Raw genomic sequence first — 13,655 nt, 5'->3', positions numbered from 1 at the left:
TAAAAACAATCCAAACAATCCAACTGAAGAAAGTGTCAAATTCCCAAGCACATCCAAAATAGTAAAGAAACCAAATATATGGTGTATATTTCAATCCAGACTGTTAATCATCCAGGTGTGCCACTACCATAGAGTTAAACCGACTCTTACCAGAAGACATGGACCCTTTAATTACAAAGAGTCAAACAGGCTTTATCTGTTAATTTGTCCTCTATGGTAGGAACATTTCTCTCCTCCACATTAGTAATGGCTACTGCAATTTCCCACACCACAATTACATAGGAACCGGGGAGGGCCCACGTAGTGTAAAACTGTATATGAATTTATTACCATAAAAGTGAGTAGCAATTCAAGTAAAATCAGTAAACACATACAATATATATACGTGACTCTGCACTTCTGCCTAGGGTACATGTGTATGCTGCCGGAGGCCACTTCTACTGTGATTACTCACAGCAGAAGTCAATCTGTGGGTCCAGGCACTGGATTTCCATTGGCATTCACTGATCATAAGGCAGAGACACAGGTTGAAGCTCTGCCTATGTAAACAAGGGGGGGGGGGGCAGTGATGGATTTTGTGTCCCATCACTTCCCTTAGTAAAACCACCTAACACAGTACACATAAACACTGGCTAGGCATTAGAGCTGCACAACTAATTGTTAAAAAAAATCGCAATCTCAATTCAACCCCCTCACAATCTTAATCCAGCATTTCTACGATTCATTCATGTAACAAGTGCAAAGCCATTCTCTGCTCACTCAAAAAAAAAAAAAACGGCAAACGTTTATCAACATTGTTAGCCCTGAGAGATAACTATAAACAAAGTATCTTTTGGTTCTTTTAGATCAAAGGAATGAGGTTGAACTTAGGTCTGTAAACGAGGTCAGTTTAACCACTTAAAGGCTAAACCTTTTCCTGACATTTGTTGCTTACAAATAAAATTTTTATTTTTTGCTAGAAACCTCCAAAAATTATATATATTTTTTAGCAGAGACCCTAGAAAATAAAATGCCGGTACTTGCAATATTTTATGTCACTCTGGGGGTTATTTACCAAAGGCAAATCCACTTTGCACTGAAAGTGCACTTGGAAGTGCAGTTGCTCTAAATCTAAGGGGTAGATCTGAAATCAGTGGAAGCTCTGCTGATTTTATCATCCAATCATGTGCAAGCTAAAATGTTGTTTTTTATTTTCCTTGCATGTCCCCTTGGATCTACAACGACTTTACTTCCAAGTGCACTTGCAGTGCAATGTGGATTTTCCTTTAGTAAATAACCCCTACTGCATTTGCTTTCTTTCAAATGCATTTTTTTGTGGGAAAAAATAAACTTCAATTAATTTAAAAAAGGCTAAACAGTAAAGTTAGCCCAATTTTTTTTTGTATAATGGGAAGGAAGGTACGCCGCAAGAATCGTGAGAGAATCCTGATCTTTATTCCAAGCAAAAAAATTGTGATTCTCATTTTAGCCAGAATCGTGCAGCTCTACTAGGCATACAGTTAACTTTTTGATTGCCCTAGATGCTTAACCCCTTCCCAGCCAGTGTCAGTACAGTGATAGTGCATATTTTTAGCATAGATCACTATATTAGTGTGACTGGTTCCCACAAAGTGTCAAAAGTGTCAGCTAGTGTCCGACTGTCCACTGCAATATAGTGTCCGACTGTCCACTGCAATATAGTGTCCGACTGTCCACTGCAATATTGCAGTCCCGCTATAAGTCACTGATCGCTGTCATTACTAGTATAAAAAAATAAAATAAATCGAGCTTCAAGGGTCGTAGCTTGGCGACCTGGAGGGTATGTAGCCTAAGTCCTACCCCACCACTGGTAAAAATGTGGGGCTCCTACGACCTATGGTTCCAGAAATATGGGGCTGCTTGCGCAGCCTGTCAGAAGCTAAATACAGAGTGTCCACTTTAAATACAAACTGGCACACTCTGTTTGCAGCAGACTGAGAGGATGAGCTCACAGTGCCTCTCCTCGCTTCTTGTCAGAGGCACTGAGCTCAATGAACGGCTTGGAGTCTTGGACCAATGGTAAAGTTCCATTGGTTCCAGCTGTCCAAAAAAAAATGCTGCAGTGGAGGCACGCCTCTCACTGCAGTGTCATAGTAGGGGCATGTGTCTAAAAGACAGATACTCCCTTCCAGCCCAGCCCTCTTAACTACAAGGAAACATGTGTTTATGTGTATAAGCTGTACCCACAATCCCATGTTTCTCACACAATTAAGAGGGAGAATGAGAATCAGCTGCCTGCTAAAAAGGTACTGTTATATTAAAGCTAAATCAAATATACATATGCTATATGTTATAACATAATAATGTATTATTTATCTATTTACTATGAAATTACTGGTTGGAAGTTATAACTTCAAACTTTAGTAATTTGTCTATTAAGCCACCCGCTCGAGTACAGTTTTTTTTAAATATAGTAATTTACCTTTAAAACAATATATAGTAATTATTTGTATATTACTTATGATAATTAACCCCTTGCCACCCAGGCCAATTCTGACACTTCTCTCCTACATGTAAAAATCCTAATTATTTTGCTAGAAAATTACTCCAAACCTCCAAATATTATATATATTGTTTTAGAAAACACCATAGGGAATAGAATGGTGGTCGTTGCAACTTTTTATGTCCCACTGTATTTGCGCAGCAATTTTTTTTTAAATGCTTTTTTTTTGTGGAAAAAACTTTCATGAATAAAAAAAATAAAAATACTAATGTTAGCCTGATTTTTATGTAAAATGTGAAAGATAATGTTATGCTAGGTAAATCAATACCTAACATGTCACACTTTAAAATTGTGCATACTTGTAGAATGGCGCCAAACTTCAGTACTTATTAATTTCCATAGGTGACGGTTTGAATTTTTTTACAGTTTACATGTTTAGAGTTACAGACGAGGTCTAGTGCTAGAATTATTTCTCTCGCTCTAACGATCGCGGCGTATGTAACCTGTGTGTATCTGGCTCTGACACTAGCCAGCGCCTCACCAGCTACTGACCTCACCGCACACCCCTGATTTCAAACTGCTGATCTAGTGAGATTTTCATGCACAACCATCTCTCGGGTATACAGAGAATGGTCCGAAAAAGAGAAAATATCCAGTGAGCGGCAGTTGTGTGGAGGAAAATGCTTTGTTGATGTCAGAGGAGAATGGGCAGATGAGATTCGAGATGATAGAAAGACAAAGTAACTCAAATAACCACTTATTACAACCAAGGTATGCAGAATATCATCTCTGAACACACAACACATCGAACCTTGAAGCAGATGGGCTACAGCGGCAGAAGACGACACTAGGTGCCACTCCTGTCAGCTAAGAACAGGAAACTAAGTCTACAATTCGCTCAGGCTCACCAACATTGGACAAAAGAAGACTGGAATAATGTTGCCTGGACTGATGAGTCTTGATTTCAGCTATGACATTCAGATGGTAGGGTCAGAATTTGGTGTAAACATGAAAGCGTGGTTCCATCCTGCCTTGTATCAAGGGTTCAGGCTGGTGGGGTAATGGTGTGAGGGATGTTTTCTTGCCCCTTAGTACCAATTGAGCATTGTTTAAACAGCACACCCCTACCTGAGTATTGTTGCCGACCATGTCCATCCCTTTATGACTACAGTGTACCCATCTTCTTCCAGATTTGAGGCATGGTGAGTTGAGCATGCTACACTATATTATATTTCTTTTTTTTTAGATCACTGTAAAGGAATATTGGGTTTAGAGGAAGGAAAAAGAGAGGAATAACAGGAAGAAGTTGATGGACAACACCTGATCTTAGGTTATACAGACACATTATTGAACTTGTTATCTTGGAGTTTGAGAGCGCTGGGCACTTTTATTAGACAGAAAAAGTCAGACGGAAGCTTTTCATCGTATATTCCGATTGTGTATATACCTATATAGGACTTTTTTTTACGAAAATTCTGATGGACCTAGAAATAGAACATGTTTTAAATATTTCCGATGGAACCAATTCCTATCGGGAAAATCGCTCGTCTGACGCATGCTCTGAAGCAAGTACGGAATGGAGGCCATTGGCTACTGGCTATTGAACTTCCTTTTTCTAGTCTCATCGTACATGCTGTACGTCACCGCATTATTAGCCCTTGTACACACGGTTGGACATTCCGACGGGGTGTGTGGGCTCCATCGGACTTTTTCGGTCAGAATGTCCGACCAACAAAGTTTGAGAGCTGGATATAAAATTTTCCGACAACATGATCCGATGTGCGTCAATTCCCATCGTGTGTAGCCTAGTCCGACGGACAAAGTGCCACGCATGCTCAGAATAAATTCTGAGACGGAAGCGCTTGGTCTGGTAAAACTACCGTTCATAATCGATATAGCACATTCGTCACGCTGCAATGTTAAAAATTCTTTAATGCAGCGCATTCTTTTTTTCTACACACTTCTCCAAAACGTATTTCTTTATTCTTTTTCCTGATTTCAAGAATACAATATTTTAATTCGTCAGATTTCCCCAATCATTTTTGTTTTTGTTTTTCTGTAAATTTTGTGGTTGGTTTTTTAATCAAGATCTCCTTTTATGACACTTTGCTCATCTTCGTAAGTTTTGTGTGTTTTGTGTGTCCACTTACCACAACATCATTATTTTTATTTTATTTTATTGTTTAATCCCTAGGAGGTTGTTTGGTGATGGTGCCCCTTGTTATTAGTTTGATTTTGTATTTTTAAATGTACCTGCCTACTCACAAATAAACTGTCCTTTTTGAAGTAAAACACATAGGCAAGTATTTCTTGAACCAAAAAAAACCCTTATTTAGGTGTCATAAACAAATAAACAGGAAGGCAACACTGGAGAAACTGGTCAATTTGGCGAAGCCTTTGGCCCCCAGGGCAGACATCAATTATTTTTTAAATGCAAAATTGGTGGCCTGAGGAGTACATATCTAAAGGGAGAACAGTCTGGTCCAGAAGTCCAAGAGATCAGGAAGAGCAGATGACATCTATGTACCCAGGCTGTGGTTATACAAGAGCCTGCATCTTCTGTCAGACCAGACTGAACCCAGGCCATCACTCTCTGGTCTTCCTTAGGCACTTCCCTCCAGGCTTCCTTCCAGGCTGTGGCTCTGCTTTTGTAGTTGTGTATCAGGGAAGTAATTTGAATCAAACTCACTACCTACCTGCGCATAGACGCACACAAATTTGCCATGGATCGGCGCTCCGGCGCACGCACATTCGCAGCCCTACTGAGAGGCGTGCGCGAGTGCGCTCAAGCACACGCATAACGTGAACTCCCTGACCAGCCTATAAAAGGATCCTTAGCACACAGACAAGTTGCTGGTTTGTCTCAGCTCACCTGTGTTTCCCTGCTTCCTGTTCCTGTTTGCCGTTTCCTGTTCCTGTTTGACACTTCCTGCTTTGACCCGGATTGCCTGAAGACTTTGCTGATTCTCTCCTGACCTGACCCCTGGCTTGTTTAAACGGACTTCCTACTCTTAACCTTGCTGCGCACTGGACGGATACTTGTGTTTGACCCTCGGCCTGCCTCTGGATTATTCTCTGTCTGCTGCACTTAGCCTTGCTGGCTCCAGGACTGATCACCTGTGTTTGACCCTCGGCCTGCCTCCGGATTATCCTCTGCACTCAGCCTTGCTGGCTCCAGGACTGATTACTGGTGTTTGACCCTCGGCCTGTTTCTGCACTTTCTTTACTTGTTTTACAGACCTGCTGGCTGCTTACCTTCTGGTCCGGTCCATCCTGCACAAGCCTTCCTCCAGACCTTCACTCAAGTCAGGTATCCCACTGGAGGCTTGTGCCTCTTGGTGCAACCCATTCCCTGTATCACCTCCAGGGGTGGTGTGCGCTGAGTCGCAACAGCCACCGCTCTCTGCATCTTGGCCTCGGTGAGTACCTCATTGCTGATAGTACAAACCAGCCATGACAGAGGCCAACAGAGCGGGTTCACCTTTGGAGATGTTGTGCCAGCAAGTTACAGCCCTTGCAGACGCTGTGCAGAAATTGCAAGATGGGTACACCCAAATCGACAGCCGTCTTCAGCAATTAGCAGGAACACCTTCACCAGTTAACGCAGCACCAGCGCCCCCTGGCGGGGCCTCCCTACCACAGGCCCATTCACCGCCTGCCCTGGTGATGGCGACTCCTGAACCAAGGGTACCTATGCCTGAGCGATTTTCGGGCGACCGAAAAAAATTCAGGGCATTTAAAAATGCCTGCTCCTTATATCTGGCCCTGCAACCAAGGACTTTTTCTTCTGAAATAGTGAAAGTTGGATTTATCATCTCCTTACTATCTGAAGAACCCCAGGCATGGGCACATAGCCTTATGGAACAAAGAAGTCCTCTCCTGAACTCAGTGGAAACCTTCTTTAACTCTATGGGTCAGTTATATGATGACCCACAATGTACTGCTACAGCTGAAGCCACTCTGCACACCTTAACACAAGGAAAGAGACCAGTGGAGGACTATACCGTCGAGTTCCGTAAGTGGTCAGCTGACACCGGCTGGAATGAGGCCGCCCTCAGGTACCAATACCGACAAGGCCTTTCCGAAACTTTGAAGGACGAATTAGCTAGAGTGGAGACCCCCGCCTCTTTGGAGGACCTGATTCAATTAGCCACCAAGTTGGACAGGCGCATGCGGGAGCGTCGCTCTGAGCGCCTTCAGACCCCTCGGCCCAGCTGGATGCTCCCTAAGTCGACCACTCCTTACCCTCCAATTCCAGTCCCTGCTGGCCCCATGGCCACGGAAGGGGAACCCATGCAGCTAGGACTTGTTCGCCCTCGTCTCACCCCAGATGAAAGGCAACGAAGACGACAGGCCAACCTATGTCTGTACTGCGGAGGGGTTGGCCATTACCTTCGCAACTGCCCAGTGAGACCTTGTAAGCCACCTCCGCAATTTGTTATGAACTATCAAGCCACAAACCTCACCCAGTCTTACGTTACTCTTTCTGTTTCTCTGCAGCTGGCGGAAGAGAGGATTCAACTACCGGCCGTAATTGACTCCGGAGCGTGCAGTTGTTTCCTGGACATCTCTGTGGCTCAAAAACTTCACCTTCCTCTCCAAGACAAAAAACAAAATCTTCTTGTCCACTTGGCTGATGGGTCTTTACCTCGCTCCGGACCAGTTACACAAGAGACCCAGCCGATTCTCACCATCACGGACTCAGGCCACAAGGAGCTCCTACGCTTTGATTTGATTTCTTCTCCCATGTTCCCTATTATTTTAGGACTCCCTTGGTTGCAGGCCCACGACCCCCACGTTAACTGGAGCAAAAAGAAGGTCTCTTTTACATCCTCTTACTGTTCTCAACACTGTTTTCCTCCAGTTCCAGCTACCTGTATGGCAGTCGTTCCTGCATCCGACAGTCTTCAGCATGTCCCTCCAGTATACCTCGAGTTTAAGGATGTTTTTGATAAGAAGAAGGCCGATTGTCTACCACCTCATCGGTCTTATGACTGCCCCATCGAATTGTTACCTGGATCTGAAATTCCGTTCGGGCGCATATTCCCTCTATCCGAGACTGAGCTAAAGGCTCTCAAAGCCTACATCGATGAGAACTTGGAAAAAGGCTTCATTCGGCCCTCTTCATCTCCAGCCGGGGCGGGTATTTTCTTCGTTGAGAAAAAAGATGGCTCCCTCAGACCCTGTATTGATTATAGGGAACTCAATAAAATAACTGTTAAAAACCGATACCCACTCCCGCTCATCCCAGAACTTTTTCAGCGCTTTCGGACTGCCAAGATCTTCTCCAAACTTGACCTACGAGGCGCTTATAACCTTGTTCAGATTCGTACCAATGACGAATGGAAAACAGCCTTCAGGTCCAGGTTTGGGCATTTTGAGTATTTAGTGATGCCCTTCGGCCTGTGCAACGCCCCGGCCACCTTTCAACACCTGGTGAATGACATTTTCAGAGAATACCTTGACGACTTTGTATTCGTATATTTAGACGACATTCTCATTTTTTCTGCCACCATTGAACTACACCGAGACCATGTAAGAAAGGTCCTTACCATTCTGAGGAAACATAAACTATACCTTAAGGCAGAAAAATGCGAATTCGAGAAGACCGTTGTCCAATTTCTTGGATTCATCATTTCCACTCAGGGGATCGCCATGGACCCCCAAAAGGTCAAGGCGATTCTTGATTGGCCCGCTCCAGGGGACAAAAAAGCTGTGCAAAGATTCATAGGCTTTGCTAACTTCTATCGAAGATTCGTTGCCGGCTTCTCATCCATTGTTTCTCCGATTACGCAGCTGACCCGTCAACATGGTCGCTTCCAGTGGTCCCAGGAAGCTCAGGAAGCCTTCATTAAACTGAAATCTTTGTTCACTTCAGCACCCATTCTACAGCATCCAGACCCACTTTTGCCATTTGTGTTGGAAGTTGACGCTTCTGAAACCGCCACTGGAGCCATTGTTTCACAAAGACGGGGCCCCAAGGCCCTTTTGCATCCAGTAGCTTTTGCCTCCCGAAAGCTAAATCCTCCGGAAAAGAATTATGATGTCGGTGACCGAGAGCTATTGGCCATTAAGTTTGCCTTAGAAGAATGGAGGTATCTCTTAGAGGGTGCAACTCATCCTATTACAATTTTTACGGACCATAAGAACCTGGAATATCTCAGAACAGCCAAGCGCTTAAGACCACGACAAGCCCGTTGGGCACTTTTTTTTTCTAGGTTCAACTTCCACATTTCCTACCGTCCCGGGTCCAAAAATGGCAAAGCGGATGCACTCTCCCGGATGTTCCCTGAATCCCCCCAGTTTACTGAACCCAGCACCATTCTGTCACCGCAAAATTTTCTCCTGCTTACACAATCCGACCTGGTAACCGCCATTAAAACAGCCTCAAGCCACTGTACTGATCCCGTAGTGTCTTCCTTGAAGAAACGCAATGATCTACTTTGGGCACATGATAAGATCTTTGTCCCTCAGGAAGTAAGGCCAGCAATCTTAAAGACTTTTCATGACCACAAGTTGGCCGGCCACTTCGGAATACGGAAGACGTCAGAATTGATTTCCCGTTCCTTCTGGTGGCCTGGTTGGAGGCGGGACTGTCAGAAATTTGTCTCCTCATGCATTCCGTGCCAACGTAACAAAGGATTTAAAGCCAAACCCTGGGGATTACTGAGACCCCTACCTATCCCTGAACGACCATGGGCAGACATTTCTATGGACTTTATTGTGGATCTGCCACCCTCAGAAGGGTTTACCACCATCTTGGTCGTGGTTGACCGTCTTTCAAAAATGGCCCACTTCTTGCCCATGATTGGTACTCCCTCTGCCTTGGACACTGCCAATACTTTTATTAAGGAAATAGTCAGACTCCATGGAGTACCTAACAGCATCGTCTCAGATAGGGGCGCTCAGTTTACTTCTAAATTCTGGAAAGAACTCTGTAAGGCCTTGGAAATCAAGGTCTGTCTCTCGTCCGCTTACCATCCTCAGAGCAACGGTCAGACAGAAAGGACAAACCAATCTCTAGAGCAATATCTCCGCTGTTTCTGTTCCGGCTCCCAGGATGACTGGTCTTCCCTTCTGTCTTATGCAGAATTTGCATACAACAATTCTGTACACACGGCTACTAACCAAACACCGTTTTGGTCGAATTTTGGATTCCATCCCTCCTTCCTCCCCAACTCCATCCCTGAAACGTCAGTCCCTGCTGTTCAGGATCGGATAGTCTCTATCCAATCAAATTTTCAAAAGATTCGAGCAACCATGCAAAGAGCTCAAGACGAATACAGGAAGTACTACGACAAAGGGAGAAAGGAGAATCCAGCTTTTGGAATTGGCGAGAAGGTCTGGCTAGCCTCTACTCATCTCAAACTACCCTGCCCTTCACGTAAGTTAGGTCCTAGGTTCATAGGCCCATTCACAATCAAGAGAATGGTGAATCCTGTGGCCTTTGAGTTAGACTTACCCAGATCATACAGAATACATCCAGTTTTTCATGTATCTCTCTTAAAGCCAGTAGTTCCTAGTCCATTTCCCGGAAGAGAGGAGCCTCCCCCGCCTCCAGTTGTAATAGATGGGGAGGACGAATTTGAAGTGGAAGCCATACTTAGCTGCAGAAAGTCGGGCAGACAACTTCAGTACCTAGTAAAATGGAAAGGGTACCCATCAGAAGACAACTCCTGGGAACCTTCTGGTAATCTTCATGCTCCAAGATTGATTAGAGCTTTTCATCAGGAACATCCGGAGTTGATGGCCAGCTTGGGCGTCCGGAGGCCGCCCCTTGGGGGGGGCACTATCAGGGAAGTAATTTGAATCAAACTCACTACCTACCTGCGCATAGACGCACACAAATTTGCCATGGATCGGCGCTCCGGCGCACGCACATTCGCAGCCCTACTGAGAGGCGTGCGCGAGTGCGCTCAAGCACACGCATAACGTGAACTCCCTGACCAGCCTATAAAAGGATCCTTAGCACACAGACAAGTTGCTGGTTTGTCTCAGCTCACCTGTGTTTCCCTGCTTCCTGTTCCTGTTTGCCGCTTCCTGTTCCTGTTTGACACTTCCTGCTTTGACCCGGATTGCCTGAAGACTTTGCTGATTCTCTCCTGACCTGACCCCTGGCTTGTTTAAACGGACTTCCTACTCTTAACCTTGCTGCGCACTGGACGGATACTTGTGTTTGACCCTCGGCCTGCCTCTGGATTATTCTCTGTCTGCTGCACTTAGCCTTGCTGGCTCCAGGACTGATCACCTGTGTTTGACCCTCGGCCTGCCTCCGGATTATCCTCTGCACTCAGCCTTGCTGGCTCCAGGACTGATTACTGGTGTTTGACCCTCGGCTTGTTTCTGCACTTTCTTTACTTGTTTTACAGACCTGCTGGCTGCTTACCTTCTGGTCCGGTCCATCCTGCACAAGCCTTCCTCCAGACCTTCACTCAAGTCAGGTATCCCGCTGGAGGCTTGTGCCTCTTGGTGCAACCCATTCCCTGTATCACCTCCAGGGGTGGTGTGCGCTGAGTCGCAACAGCCACCGCTCTCTGCATCTTGGCCTCGGTGAGTACCTCATTGCTGATATTGTGGCAGGCAGTGGAGGAGGAGGAGGGCGAAGGGTCGACCTCCCAGCTGCCACTTGCCACAGCCTCCTCCCGGCTGAGGTCTTCCTGTGTATGAAAATGGGACATAGTTTTAGTTTTTTGGTCATCAATCACACAATTTTGTGCTCATGACTGTTGCAAATTGAATGTTACCAAATAGAACAGACTATCATTCTGAGCCCAGCATTTTTCATTCTTGTCCCAATCATTTTTGGTCACTACTGTCTATTGATATGTAAACCACTTTGCTAAATCACAACTTACTGATCAATAATAACATCTAGTTAACATCATTAAATGTACAACAATAAATATGTTGAACAATGCTATACCTGTCTCAAGCTGGGCTCCTCCACATGTTGCTGCCTGGAAGGCCCAGGTTGGACATTGGAAGCCTGAGCTGGGGGTGAAGGAAGCCTTGAAGGAAGACTGTAGAGTGCTGGCCTGGGTTCCCTCTGGTTTGCCAGAAAATGCAGCCTCTCATAGTACAACATCCTGGGGACATAAATGTCATCTGGATCTCCTGATCTTAGGGAAAACTTGGAACTTCTTGCACTCCCTCATCAGGGCACCAATTTGGGCCATCACATAGGTCATGTCTGCCGTGGGGAGCATAATCTTCAGCAATCCAAGCAGTTTCTCCAGCGCTACCTTCCTCTTTCTTAGGTCCTAAGTAGATGTCATGTGTTAATATTATTATTGCTTGCATACTGCTCCATGTGCTTTGATTTAATTTTGTACAGTTTAAAATGGCCATTTTCATGTTCATGGGTTCAATCGTTCATAATAAACATCGTTCGTTAGCCCACTCCAAAGACAATGTTTTGGCAAGTTGTACTTGACTACATTTGTTCACACAACACAACCAGCTTTAGAAAGTGTCAAAAATAATGTTTTCACCTTTGAACTCTGCCAAAAAACACAATTGTACGACGCTTCCAAGCAATGTTTCATATTCCTATTTCTGCCCTCAAATATCTGTGTGCTAAGTATTCCTTTTTTACATTCTCATAGGGGAGAGAAGACTCGGGACGTCTGATAACACCGGGGACCCCACACCTCCCAAAGAAGGGGAAATACCAACACCAGAAGCAGAGGGGGAGGAGGAAAGAGAGATTGTAGAGATTGGCGAAATTGGCCATAGCTTCAGGTAAGCTAATCAATGTATGCCTGCATATTTATAATACACAGTGTTTTATTTTGGTTTATTTTTAGGTGATGTGGATGTTGTGGAAGAAGAATCACATTTTACCAGTGAAAGTGCCCAGATCCTCATCGGGGAGATAATGAGGTGCAATCGCGATTTAGATAATATCAAGAAAAACATCAATGACGTTCAACAAAAAATGAAGAACATCACTGATGTTTTAGAGAGAAACTGAAGCACCCAAAACTATCTAGCAGCCATTTTAATTTTTCCAAAACACTTTTATATTTTTAGAAAAGCCAAATTTGGAAGATGCACACAGTGTGTCAACATGTGCTATCTCCCAACATGGGGGATCAATGTACGCGTTTTGTGGGTGCCACCCCTTACTTGCTACTAAAGTGGCTGAGATGAAGGGGTTGCACCCTCAAAACACATACATTGATACCCCATGATGGGAGATAGAACATGTTGACATTAGGCATGGGAGCAGGAGGAAAATGGCCACGTTTTGAGCCACAATTGGTGTGCATCTTCCAAATTTGGCTTTTACAGGGGTGACACCCCATATGCTGAAGGCAATATCAACACAGTTTGTACATACTCATGTCTGATATTGTCTTCACTTTTCAAAGTTGAACTTTGTAAGTTCCTGTGTTCTGTATGTTATGCTTTGATACATACCTGTTTACACAAAAACGCCAAGTTATATAAATGTTACCAAAAATAATGTTTTATATACACCAAATATGTTGGTTTGTTGTAAAACCCTTTTCTAAACACACATGTGAATGTGCTTTGAGTAAAAAGTTTAATTATCAACAATGTGTGGCTTTCTTTTTCAATGCGCAAAAGCATTATTTGTAGTAAAGTTGTTGTTTTCTGTGGCAATGGGTGTTATTTACTAAAGGCAAATGTACTTTGCACTCCAAGTGCAGTTTCAGGTGCACTTTTGCAGTGCACTTGTAGTGCATAGTGGATTTGCCTTTAGTAAATAACACCCACAGTGCTTTTTAAATTTCTCCAATCATGCCATTTTCATGACCCCACACATTTCTGCCATGGTGCTGAAAATTTGCAATATTTTTGTCAGTAATGCACTACATACATTAACAGCAAAAACAAGGTGTGTGTGTAGCAGGCCCACAACATAATAATATTATCTGAAGAAGAGACTGTCACCTCATCTCGCACAGAAATTGGGTTTGCACTGTTGTAGAAAAAGGCCCAAAAAAACCTAGGAGACACCTAAAACAAAGCCAAGCAATAAATGAAAACAAAGATTATTGCAGTTTGAAAGAAAAATGTATTTTAAAAAATGCCTCTCAGACATTGTCTGGCATATCAATGGCCCCCCTACCCACAAAGTACTCCATATATCTTGTTCTGACTTTGCGGGCACTGTGTGGGGGCAAACCAGGACAGCCAGCTTCAAGGGCCATCAGGTTGGCATTTT

This window comes from Lithobates pipiens, unplaced genomic scaffold (assembly GCF_037356315.1).
Source record: "Lithobates pipiens isolate NorthernLeopardFrog02 unplaced genomic scaffold, aLitPip1_a1.2 Scaffold_16, whole genome shotgun sequence".
Lineage (NCBI taxonomy): Eukaryota > Metazoa > Chordata > Amphibia > Anura > Ranidae > Lithobates > Lithobates pipiens.
This window is presented reverse-complemented; position numbering follows the sequence as displayed.